At 36.0% G+C, this 13,719-nt stretch overlaps 1 long non-coding RNA gene across 3 annotated transcripts in view; it reads right to left on the reverse strand.

Annotated features, from left to right (window-relative positions):
- Positions 1-13,719, reverse strand: part of LOC122123011 — a 38,351-nt gene that overhangs the window by 4,960 nt on the left and 19,672 nt on the right. Inside the window, exons 1-6 of one of the 3 annotated variants that reach the window (XR_006150228.1) lie at positions 9,506-10,379; positions 8,923-9,034; positions 8,079-8,143; positions 6,939-7,230; positions 4,863-4,965; positions 39-120 (exon numbers count right to left, since the gene is read on the reverse strand). This is a non-coding gene — a long non-coding RNA (uncharacterized LOC122123011). Of the gene's footprint in view, positions 1-38; positions 121-4,862; positions 4,966-6,938; positions 7,231-8,078; positions 8,144-8,922; positions 9,035-9,505; positions 10,380-13,719 lie in introns of those variants that run through there. The other 2 variants (XR_006150229.1, XR_006150227.1) reach the window with 2 other exon arrangements.

Below are 13,719 nucleotides of genomic sequence, written 5' to 3' on the forward strand. Positions count from 1 at the left end.
AATTTGACTCAAGAAACTAATATCTGCAAATCAATTACCTAATTTATAAATTGGCAAAGGAGCTGAAGACTTCTCAAATGAAGAGGTAAAAATGGCTACATGAAGAAATGTGCAACATCTCTGTCATAAAGAAAATACAAATCAAAACAATATTGATTTCATCTCATCCAAGACTGACCATTATTGAGAATGCAAACAACAAATGCTATAAATGGTATGTAATAAGGAACCCTATGATGTTGTTGTTGGGAACATAAACTAGGGCAACAACAATGGAAGGCTGTTTGGAAATGTCTCAAAAAACTAAATATAGAACTTCTCTATGATCCAGAGGCACCACTCTTGAACATTTATCCAAAGATTACAAATCAGAATACAGTAAAGACATTTGCACATCCATGTCCATTGCTGCACTATTCACCTCAATTTATGAAAACAGAACTAATGCCCTACAAGCGATCAGTACATCAAGAAAATGGTGTGTATACACACAAACACACATGATGGAATTTTACTCATATTTCAGGAATATATACTGGTACATATATATGTATATATGCATACCAATAAAATTGTATTCATCAGTAAACATATGACATATTTTCAGGGAAATGGATGAACTTAGGAAAAATTATGTTAAGTGAAATAAGGATAGATAAATGGCACACACTTTTCTCATATGTAAGTTAGACCTAAATTATAAACACACTATGGTCCAATGAGGGGAGGATTCCTATGGTATGATTCCTCTTAAACAACTACTTGTGCCATTTACCAAATGAGTAACAGGAAGCTGAAGGGCGGTTTGTGGGGCGAGACGTAATGGGTAGATCAAAGGGAAGAATAGTGAGCAAATACAATGACTTTCATCCATGTACTTGTGTAAAAACAGAACCAGGTAGCTTGAGGGAATGGGTGGGGTTGTGAGATGTGGAGATTGATGGAAGTGATAACATTGAAAATGATGCATTATACTTCACGCCCTGAATGGAGACTTTTCTGTACAACTACTTAAATAAAAAATACCTGTCTGTCAAGCAGGAGTTCAAATTCTAGTATCTTTTTTTTTTTTTTGTGGGTCATGGGGCTTGAACTCTGGGTCTGGGCACTGTTCCTCAGCTCTTCAGCTTAAGGCTAGCGCTCTACCACTTGAGCTACAGTGCCACTTCTGGTTTTCTGGTGTTTTACTGGAGATAAAAGTTTCCCGGACTTTCCTGCCTGGGTTGGCTTTGAACCACGATCCTCAGATCTCAGCCTCCTGAGTAGCTAGGATTATAGGCGCAAGCCACCAGCACCCAGCTTTCAAATTCTAGTATCTTAAGGGACTAGAAATACTTGAGTGTGGGTCTGGGAAAGTGGGTCAGTGGTAGAGTGCTTGCCTTGCATGCATGAAGACCTGGGTTCCATTCCTCAGTACCACATAAACAGAAAAAGCCAGAAGTGATGCTGTGGCTCAAGTGGTAGAGCGCTAGCCTTGAGCTGAAGAGCTGAGGGATAGGGTCCAGGTCCAGAGTTCAGGCCCCATGACCAGCAAAAAAAAAAAAAAAAAAAGAAAGAAATACTTGAGTATGATGGTCCATTTCTGTAATATCAGTACTTGGGAGGCTGAAAGAGAAGTATCATAAGTTCTAGGCAAGTTATAGCCTAAGACTCTAGGCCTTATAGGTAGGCTAAAATACTCCGGATTAAATAGCAAAACACTGTTTCAAAGAAAAAAATTGAGATTACATTGGTGTAAACCAATTCTCAAGACTAAGAAGTCTTGAGAAAAAAATGGTCCCCGAACTGTTGTAATCTTTGAATGATGTAACAGGTGGAATTGAATACAAACATCAAAATTAAATGCCCTGTGTTCAATTCCAATGATACCCCTAAAAAAGGAGGAGGTTGAGAAGATCCTTTTTATTTTGTGCTGGTACTGGGGCGTGGATCCAGGGCCTGGGTACTGTCTCTGAGCTTTCTGTATAGCACTCTACCACCTGGCCATAGCTCCACTTCTGGTTTTTGGGGGTTAATTGGCAATATAAGTCTTATGGATTTTCTTGCCCCACCTGGCCTGGAACCACTATGCACAGATCTCAGCCTCCTCAGTAGCTAGGATTACAGGCATGAGCCACCAGCACCTGGCTATAATTAACTTTATTTCAACAAGTTGGAGGACCTAGACTAAGAATAAACTCTTAGAAGTATACCAAGACCAAGTACACAATTAAAAAAAGAAAACTACAATGAAAAATCCTCTTCCAAAGAAAAAACGCTAAAACTACTTGTTTCAAAAGAAAAGTCAAGCAAGGTTGTAATAGCTAACAGGAATCTAATTCAACATTTCTAAATAATGTAAATAAGGAAGCCATCTGAAACAAAACCAGACAATAACAAAGTACAGACTAATATCCTTTGTAAATATTCATGTAGACGTCCACATAATATTTATTATTCATTCACAATAAAATAGTAGCAAAATGTTTAGTGGGTATAGTTTCAGTCTTCTAAGAGGAAAAATATGTACAGGTTGAAGGTTAAGATAACTACCTCATAATTTGAGTATAGTTCTACCACTGATATTTTTATACCTTTAAGATATGGAAACAAAACTTTTAAAATTTCTTTTTCCTTTTTCTGATGATTCTGTATTCTTTGCTATATATGTGGTGCATTCACGTGCATATCTGTGGGAGGGTGGGTGGAAAGCACAGAACTCAAGGGAAAGGGGTAAAAAAGTACAGCAGAGTAGCACACTAGACATTGATGAAAATGAACTATGCAACTCATGGGTAGAGATGGGAGGTAGGGAAAAGGAGAGAATGAAGGGAATGTACTTAATATCTGCTGCATGTAAATGTAACCCCTCTGTATATCACCTTAATAATAACAAAGTAAATTTGAAGGAAAAAAGAACTCTTAAGCTAGTAAAGGTACAACAGTTTTAAATAGTAAAAGGTATACATATATGCATACATATATAGAGACAAAGCATAGACTCTTAAAAGAAACATGCCAAGTCTAAGACCACAATTTTAAAAAAAGTACAATCACAATCACACAATCACACACACACACACACACACACACACACACACACACACACACACACACACACACACACACACACACACACACACACACACACACACACACACACACACACACACACACACACACACACACACACACACACACACACACACACACACACACACACCCCTAGCAATAAAAGATTGGAGATGAGAACCAATTCTGGGACACATACCTATATACCTTACCATAGCAGGTGAAGGGATTATATGTGATAGGATAAGAGAAACCAAAATTGCTAGGACACATACCTTACTTTCTTTTTTCCCCTTTTTTCTTTTTCTTTGTCAGTTGTGGGGCTTGAACTCTGGGCACTGTCCTTCAGCTCTTCAGCTCAAGGGAAGTGCTCTACCACTTGAGCCACAGTGCCACTTGAGGTTTTCTGGTGATTAATTGGAGATAAGAATCTCACGACAGGCTGGGAAGGTGGCTCAGTGGTAGAGCACTTGCCTTGCATGCATGAGGCCCTGGGTTCGATTCCTCAGCACCACATATCAAAAAGAAAAAAGCCGGAAGTGGCGCTGTGGCTCAAGTGGTAGAGTGCTAGCCTTGAGCTGAAGAGCTGAGGGACAGCGCCCAGGCCCAGAGTTCAAGCCCCACGACCGAACCCAAAAAAAAAAAAAAAAAGAATCTCACAACTTTCCTTGCCCAGGCTGTCTTTGAACCACAATCCTCAGATCTCAGCCTCCTGAGTAGCTAGGAGTACAGAAGTGAGCCACCAGGTCTTGGCTCTTGCTCTCTTAAATATCATCAAGGACCTAAGGAGATATACAGCTTTCATACTGCCCCAGTAAGGGCAGGTGAAGATTAAATGCAAGAGACTTTGCCAGAGAACCACGCAGACATTCAGGTACAGAGAACAAAGAAAGGTTTATTGCTGGGAAAGGGGGCCAGCAAGACTCCTTCTTACAAGGGAGAAGTAAGAAGAAGCACTGACTATTGTCTGAGGTGACCTAGGAGGTTTAGGAGAGGCTAGAAGAGGCTAGGAGGTGGAGACCCTAGTGTGGATATGTGGGCCAGGGGCTTCATCATGGCGGACTAGGATTTATGGCTGCTATCCAAATAGTAGATAAGGGGTTCTGCAACTACCCAGACCTGAAGGTCACTCTCAGGGGCTCTTGTTGCCTTACATGGTTTAAGTTGCCTCAGAGAGTACCATCTCAAGGTAAAGGGGGTTGGAAGTTGATTATTTACTGCCTTTACTACATGGGCCTAGTGTTGCCTAGGAAGGAAGCATGCTAAGCTGTAGAGAAGGGAAGGAATGGACTAAGCTATGGGAAGGGAGCTTATTTCGCTAACAGCAAGATTATAGCTGGCTTAGGAAAATTAAAAAAATACAAACTAGTCAATATTCAGAGGTGAGGAAGTTTAAAATAGCTGCTAATGGGTATGTTGAAAGAACAGAAGAGTCAATGTAAGGAGTCAATGTAAGGAGTCAAATTTGGGGATTTGGAGCCAGCCTGGGTTGGTAAGTCTTTGAGACCCTTATCTCCACTAAAGTAACCCAAGAAGCCAGAAATGGAGCTCAGGCTCAAGTGGTAAAGTGGTAGCCTTGAGCAAAAGAAGCTCAGGAATAGTGCCCAGGTCTTGATTTCAAGCCCCCAGACAGACATACACACACACAAAAGAAAGTCAATAAAAAATTTTAAAGATACATACAAATATGACCTCCATCTTGAATTGACTGTGATTGTGTGTTGATATGAAAGTATTTTGAGTGAATGATCTCAATGACTAACATTACTTGTAATAATGCAACATAATAATTTAATCAGAAACAGACATACCTTGCAGCTGGATAAGAAGACTCAACATTAAAAAATGTAATCACTCCTAATTAATCTATTAAACTGGATGGAAATATTACATGTGAATTAGACAGGGAGCATTCTGAAAAAGAAGAGAAATGAGATAGAACTCAATGGTATAAGAAAGCACAAATAATCAGAAAAGTATCAGTAGAAAGCAAAAAGAAATATATTCAGTTATAGGTGCTAGTTTTCCATAAGTATGCTAGACCCTAAGGAGTCACAATAGTTCAAGTCATGGTGGATAACTTGAATGTTTATTGCATTAACACCACAGTGATAACTGAAATGAAATAATAAAAGTATCTAAAAAGTAGGGAGATGTATGATATTGATGTAACCACATTTTTAAAAGAAAAACACAAGACTCAAAAAAAACACAGAAAATGGTTGTACTTCAATACATAATTTTCATGCAACAAAAAACAAAAGTAAAAAAGAACACACATTTCATTTACAATTTATAACAAAATGATTACACAATCCCAAATAACCTCTTGGGACTAAGTAACAAAGATACTAATTACAAGGGAAATGAAAATAGAAAATAAAGTAACACAAAAGAGTAACAAGCAATATGAAGATAATTTAGCAAGACAAAGCACTATCTATATACTGTTCTGTCACCAGGAATTAAGAATATACTGTTAACAACTCAGAAGTGGGAACTGATTAAATACCTAAAGAACTTAATCCAAGGGGCTGGGAACATGGCTTAGAGGTAGAGCACTTGGGCAGCACTGAATGAAGCCTTGTTCGAGTCCTCAGTACCACATAAAAAGAAAAGCCAGAAGTGGTGCTGTGGCTCAAGAGGTAAATGGTAGCCTTGAGGAAAAAAAGATCAGGTATAGTGCCCAGGCCCTAAGTTCAAGCACCAGGATTTACAAAAAAAAAAATTAATCCAACACCTATGAGAAAATTTATTTAACTCTAGATTTTTGCAAGTATGTTGCAAATAACACTGTGAATTGAAAATAAATCACTTAAAAAGTAAAAATATAGTCAGCGACCAGAGGCTGGTTGCTCACACCTGTACCTCTAGCAACTCCAGAAGCACAGATTTAAGGTTCACAGTTCAAAGCCAACCTGGAGAGCCCTGGCAGGAAAGTCCGTAAGAATATATCTCCAATTAGCCACTAAAAAGCTGGAAGTGAAAGCCAGGCGCCAGTGGCTCACGCCTGTAATCCTAGCTACTCAGGAGGCTGAGATCCCAGCCCTGGGAAGCAAAGTCCGTGAGGCTCTTATCTCCAATAAACCACTAGAAAACCAGAAGTGGCGCTGTGGCTCAAGCGGTAGAGTGCTCACTTTGAGCTGAAGAGTGCAGGGACAGCGCTCAAGCAGAGTTCAAGCCCCACAACCGACCAAAAAAAAAAAAAACTGGAAGTGGAGGTGTGGCTCAAGTGGTGGTAGAGCACTGTAAAAGTTTAGGGTAAAGCACCCAAGCACTGAGTTCCAGCCCCACCGAGAGGACCAACACATACAAAAGACTAAAAAAAAAAAATTATTTTAAAAATCTTTTAAGGCCAAGCGCTGGTGGCTCACGCCTGTAATCCTAGCTACTCAGGAGGCTGAGATCTGAGGATCATGGTTCAAAGCCATCCCGGGCAGGAAAGACCGTGAGACTCCTATCTCCAATAAACCACCAGAAAACCGGAAGTGGCGCTGTAGCTCAAGTGGTAGAGTGCTTGCCTTGAGCTGAAGAGCTGAAGGACAGTGCCCAGGCCCAGAGTTCAAGCCCCACGACCGACAAAAAAAAAACAAAAAAAAAAAATCTTTTAAGAACTACATAGTTAACAATGCCTAATTGAAAAATTCTGTCCTTCAACTCTTTCAAAAGATAATTATGGGGCTAGGAAGGTGGCTCAGTGGCAGAGTGCTTGCCTTGCATGCCTGAGGCCCTGGGTTCGATTCCTCAGCACCACATACGCAAAAAGAAAAAAGCCAGAAGTGGCGCTGTGGACCGCACCAAAAAAAAAAAAGATAATTATGAAAATCAGTTTCAAATTCATTCAGCAATAATATTTATATAAATATATGCATTTTATCACTTCATACTTAAGGATGCACTGTTAATTCCACCAATTGAAGTCATCTGTGTACTAATGTCTCCATAAACCAGCTCTTGTGATTTAGTTCATCAACAATTATTATTAACAGTATTTCCTTCAAAGGTATCCTTTAGGTTTCCTTCCAAAATGGGCTTTCTGAATCCAGGGTTTCTGATCCGCAAGGACCGTTCTTTGCCACACATGTTTAGTGAGAACTCCCTGAGCATTATGAAAACCATTTTTTATTTTAGTGAAGCAATTAGTAGAAAAAATGGCATAAGATCCTTTCCAGTAATCACCTAAAGAGACAGAGTAAGGAAAATAGAAAAAAAGTCATCAACAATGAGTAAAATGTGCAATCTTTGTTCTATTATTTTAAAAATGCCTTTTGAAATTTTCTAACAATAAGTGTACTAGGTATTAGCCTTAAATTTACAATTTTACTGACTAATATTTACTATTAGATAATTTGTCCATTATTCTCACATTGCTCTTCTTCCACATCCTTCGTATATGCAGAGATTATATGTAGCATACATAAGTTCCCTTAACCAAAAGTTAAGCATTCGCATTCCAATAAAAAAAAATAAAGGGACTAACACATTTCATAAGAAATAGTAACTACATAAAAATGTAGAAACCTTAAAGACTGATATGACAAATTTATCATTATCATAATTATACTTATCATAATTACAATTATCATAAATCATAATTCACTTATCTTAATTGCCAATACTGAATACATGCTAGAAAATACCAGAAATCCTGATTCTAGATTCTTTTGACATAACAAAATGATTATCTTAGCTGAGTGTTTATTGTCTCACTCTATATATATGATATATATATAAAACTCTATGTATATAAACAATATATAACAAGGTATAATATACATTTAAAGAAATACATAAATATGCATAACACTAAAACAGGACAAGAAGCACAATCAAGTAAATGGGCACTCAATGGTCCTTACTATTATTGGAGTATTCCAAAGTAATTTTGGTGAGGGAACACTTGAAGGAAAATATTTGAACAGATCATGAAACCATAGCAGGTCAATCTTAGGAATAACAATAATAATGACACATGTTTACTCATCTCCTAACAAGGAAAAAGAAATACTGTAAGATGAGATACATACCTCACAGAAGAAAGAGCAAATATAGCAGGTAAGTGGATCTCCATGTTGAATATCTTTAGAAATTTCTGTTAACAGTTAAAAACAATTCTTCCTTAATCAATCCTGCAGCTGAGTCAACATTACTACCTGTCATCACTCACTACTTTTAACTATCAAAACTCCTTTATGGTACTTATATTTTTTATTAGGCATGCTAGCATATTTGATCATAAGTAATTTAATTAAATAAAAGATCATCCCATTTATCTACCTTTTACTTACTTTTTTTGTCGGTCATGGGGCTTGAACTCTGGGCCTGGGCACTGTCCCTCAGCTCTTCAGCTCAAAGCTAGCACTCTACACCACATGAGCCACAGCGCTACTTCTGGCTTTTTTTTCTCTGCTTATGTGGTGCTAAGGAATCAAACCCAGGGCCTCATGCATGCAAGACAAGCACTCTACCACTGAGCCACCTTCCCAATCCTCTTACTTATTTTTGTAAACTGAATTTTCAAAAGGTTAATTCAGGGCAAGAGAAGTACCTCAGTGGTAAAGCAAACATTTTTTGACTTTATTTGAGGCCCTTGGTACTATACCCAGAACGTTAAAAAAAAAAGGATTTTTTTAAATTCTTAATTCTTTTTAATTCACTTAATTCTTCAGTATGCTAGAAAATTCGAAAGTCAATGTCTGCACCAGTGTTAAAATCTTCTTACTGATGTATTCAGTCAATGTATGACCCAAAATCAGCAACAGAATTTCTTTTTGGCCCAGGACTAGGACTTGAGCCCAGTTCTTGATACTTCTGCTCAGTGGCCACCATTCTAACAACCAGCCATGCTTCCAACCCCCAGAAACTTCTCACCTATGGTTTATAGTGAAGACACGTAAATTATGAAGGTACTCAAAGGGAGTGTTCCTGATGACTTCACCAGCTGCCCCCAAGGCAGCTTCAAATATGGCTTTCTAATGGTCATCTAAAAAATACAATATAACAAGAGAAAGGTGTAAACCAAATACAAATAATTTCAGATATCCCTAGATTATTCAGGCATAATAATGGACCAACAAAATAATTAAACCACGAAATGTGACTTTGCTTATAACTGTTACATTTTTGGTTATTTTGTAATCTGGTTTTGAAAAACAGTATATATGGTGCAAAGGAATGTATCCTGGGCCTCACAAATGTTAAACAAGTGCATTATCAGTACATTTCCTGCCAGCCTGGGCAGGAAAGTCCGTGAGACTCTTATTGCCAATGAACCACCAGAAAACAGGAGGTGGTGCTGTGGCTCAAGTGGTAGAGCACTTGAGCTGAAGAGCTGAGGGTCAGTGCCCAGGACCAGAGTTCAAGCCCCACAACCAACAAAAAACAAACATTTTCATAGCATTTTTAACATACTAATATTTTTAACTTAGTTTTACTAACCAATGTTTGCTCCTACCTGAAATTTCATTGTTCCTTTCTTTCTTGAAGTAATCAACACTGTTTTCTCCACTGTAAAATTTTGATGCAAAAGTTTCTATGTTGAATGGTCTTCACAAAATCACTCATCATACTGCTAGGAATATAAAGTTGGATAACACAACCAAATGTTCCCATGGTGTTGATAGGCAAGGATGTAAACAAGTACAAAGTGATTGTCTCTGTCATATTTCCTTTTTTAAGTGTTCATTTGTAAGTGTTTTTATAAAAATTCAAATGCAGACAGAAGCAGTCTTTCTAATCTCATCTCTACATGAAGAATAAAAATCCATATAGTCTTCCAGACAATATTCTAGTCACATAAACCATTCATTCCTTCTACATTTTGTCATGTAACAATTCAAAAGTATGCATATGTTTTTCTTTCTATCACATTTTTCAAAACTTCAAATAGAACTATGAAATGACCCATATTGTAGCAGTGATATTACATAACAATAAAAATGTCCTTACTCATGTGTAATACTTTGTAACTCATAACACTGTGGGTAGAAAAACTCAAGGAATATGCATACTTCTGTAATGGAAAGCTAATTCATTTACCCATTGAAAATTCTACAGAATGCACTTTAGTGTTGGAATATTTCAGTATGAATTACATTCATGAGCATACATACATAAATAAGCTGTAATCTCTATAGAATAAGCTTCTATTCAATGGTGAATATTTCAGTTACCTTCATGTTTTTATACCCCAAGTAACAAAATTTTCTTCTAAGCATATCTTTGAGATCTATAATCAGTAAAACCTTATTAGGCCATTATGCTATTTTGGAAAATTTACATACTCTCTCAATTAGATTATCTTAGTCAAACTGCTGTTTAAAAACATTTCATTTTATATATTGATCAATACAAGATAAAAAAGAAAATTTTCTACTTTAAATATCTGCAAGCTTAGAAACAGAACACTAATGCTGACAAAGTAGAGCATGCTACCAATCTCAGCTACTTGAGATACTTAGAAGGAAATCAATAGTATTTCCATGAAATACCACTCTGAACAATAGCTAGTGAACTAGATACCATCTCAACAAGCTATGTTTGGTGGCACACACCTAAAATCCCAGCTATGTGGAAGGCATATGTAGTAGGATTGCAGACAAGAGTGCAAAAGGTAACTATAGCATTCTTAAGTAATAATGACTTTAGCAAGAGTTAATACAGCATAGCAAAAATAACAATGATTTTAGTGATCTAATTCTAAATCTGTCAGTAACTTCTTTCCCATAGCCTTCTTATTTCTAAATATAAAAATACATTTCATGGTTTTTGGTTTTTTGTTATTTTTCTTATGAAAAATTTAATCAAGTAGAATATCTAAACAAATCTCTCCCAAAAAATAAAACACCAAAGTGTGACAGGGATAAGAAACCAATTATTAATCACTACTGTTTTGTAAAAAGCATTTGCAGGACTCATCATAAGTATTTGTTTTGTGCCAGTCCTGGGCTTGAACTCAAGGCCTGGATGCTGTCTCTGAACTTTTTTGCTCAAGGCTAGTGCTCTATCACTTGAGCTACAACCCCACTTCTGGCTTTTTGGTGATTAATTGGAGAGGCTGGCTTCAAACCACAATCCTCAGATCTAAGCCTCCTTAGTTGCTATGATTACAGGTGTGAGCCACCAGAACCCATCCTTAACTATGACTTTAGACAATGGAAAGTTACAAATTTATGCTTTAGGATTCTGTGCATTTGTAAAAACTAGATTTTTTTAAGTATCAGAAGTATTGGTTATTTACAAACTTGTCTTGAATGTTGTCATGCAGCCCAAGTATATATGGTATTAATTCAAAGAGGTAGAAAGAAGTTTTTCTTTAAAAGTATTTCCTACAATGATTATAAAACCATATATAATGCTATATCATCAATAAAACTACCAAATCATGATATGGCTTTAAATATACAATAAAATGCACACTAATCTATGGCTAAAATATAATCCTTTGCTTTGGGTGAGAATGCAAACTTGAAAACATATACCTCTTAAAATTTCTGATTTTCCTGAAAATCCAATAAATGGATAAAATACATGTTTTCATAAACATACAACCTCATCTAATTCATACTAAGAAAATCAAAGAAACAATAAAATCATAAAATTTCACAATGACTTCTTTATAAAATTATACTCTGAGACTCTGTACCATCTAGAAAAACTAGATGTCAAAATTAAACTTTTGTATTTGACTATTATTTACAAAGTTGTCTTGAATATTGTCATGCAACCAAGGGAACACATACAGAACTTTGTATTGTTCCAAGAGGTAGTACAAAATCTCATAATGTAATCATTTATATTTTAAAAGCTTACAGTAATGAGGACAAAAAAGAAGTATCTTGGAAAGTTGGAAAATACATAATGGACAAATGTCCAATAAATTTACCTGTCATTTTTGTTTAATCTTTTTGAATATACAATGCTTACTTGGGAAAATGGCCAACTATTCTATGGAAATGAGGTAAATGCTCATTGTATTGTGATTTCTCCTCTACCATCCAGGACATAAATTTTGTATAGCTTCATGAGCCTATTTATCAATGATTAGTAAGTGTCACCTTAATTGCAGAAGACAACAATATTAAAAATATATATTTACAAAATTTTACTTTGAGACACTTAAATTTACTAGATGTATAACTTTTAAAAATTAATTATCCCATTATTTACAAGGTTATATTAGTTTTTGCCAAGTAATGGATGAACACAAAATATGGCAATATAGAGACTCTTTAGACACATTAGAGACATTAAAGAAAATGAAATTTATCATGAGCATTAGTGTCTAGGAAAGAAATATAATTGCACATCTCTTACATATGTGCCTCTTTACAAAGACGTAAAGAGATTTACTTATAACTAAAACTGAAGCAAAAATTATTATTTCTATTTTTGTGGGCTAGTCCTAAGGCTTGAACTCAGGGCATAGGTGCTGTCCCTGAACTTTTTGCTCAAGGCTAGTGCTCTACCACTTGAGCCCCAGCTCCACTTCTAACTTTTCTAGCTGATTAATTGGAGATGAGAGTTTAATAGACTTTCTTTTGGGCTGGCTTCAAACCACAACTCTCAGTTCTTAGCCTGCGAATTAGATGGGATAGCAGGCATGACTCACCAGCACTCAGCAACTCTATTTTAATAATATGAAAATATACATACAAATATCATTAAGTTCAAAGATTGCATTAATGAAATGTGCATTTTATTTCACAACAGCACCAATACAATAAAGTAACAACAAAGGTCTAATAAATAAAAAGGTAGCAGAGAAAAAATATTTGCTTTCAAACTTTCTGTTGGTAAACAATCCAAATATATTTAAAAATGTGAGATGCAACTGAGAAATGTCTATAAATGTGTCTTAAGGATCACCAGTGAGCTCAACCTATTTATACTCTTAAAATCATGCTCAATGTTTCGACTGATTTAACAAGTGATGTTAAAATATGCATGGCCACCATCTCTACAAAACAGAAACAGAAATAAATCAAGAGGATTACCCATGGAGGACATGAGACTAAACATCATTTCTTTCCACATTCCTATCCACCAAAAAGCACTTTACATATGTAAAAACATAAGCAAATGCTTGTACTGATATATGTAAATCAGCAGTTTCTCTCTAAGGGGGGAGATAAAACATATAAATTGACTAAATAGTCTAAAAATTCTACTCATTTCTGGAGCTTCTAAACATACCAAAGTTTCTTCACCATCTTAACAAAATAGAAAATTTCACACATATACAAAGATAGTATTTGTATAAATCTCATACTAGAAGATAAACTTTCCCACACATTTTAAATGAAAAAATTTATCATAGGGGTTAATACTTCTACACATAAAGGACATTTTACCTGTAGTATAATTATTAAAATAGTGTGTGAAATCTACAAATCTTGGAAGCTAGTTACATAAGAAACTCATGTATTATTCGTATAGCTATCATAGGCTCTACAGCTCTGCAAATCACTCAACAACTGAACACAGGTAGCATGTTTAATGATAAGACAGTCAAACTGGAGAAATATAAATTTACGTTTTTGAAAATATGAATGTTAGTGTTGTATATACTCTGATAAGTAACTTTACAAATCTTTCCACAACCAAAAATGAAGCAAATAAACAAAACCCACTCTTTAAACTGAACTCACTAAGATGCTTACTTCATGT

Source organism: Dipodomys spectabilis, unplaced genomic scaffold, assembly GCF_019054845.1.
Source record: "Dipodomys spectabilis isolate Male_0828 unplaced genomic scaffold, ASM1905484v1 ptg000219l, whole genome shotgun sequence".
NCBI lineage: Eukaryota > Metazoa > Chordata > Mammalia > Rodentia > Heteromyidae > Dipodomys > Dipodomys spectabilis.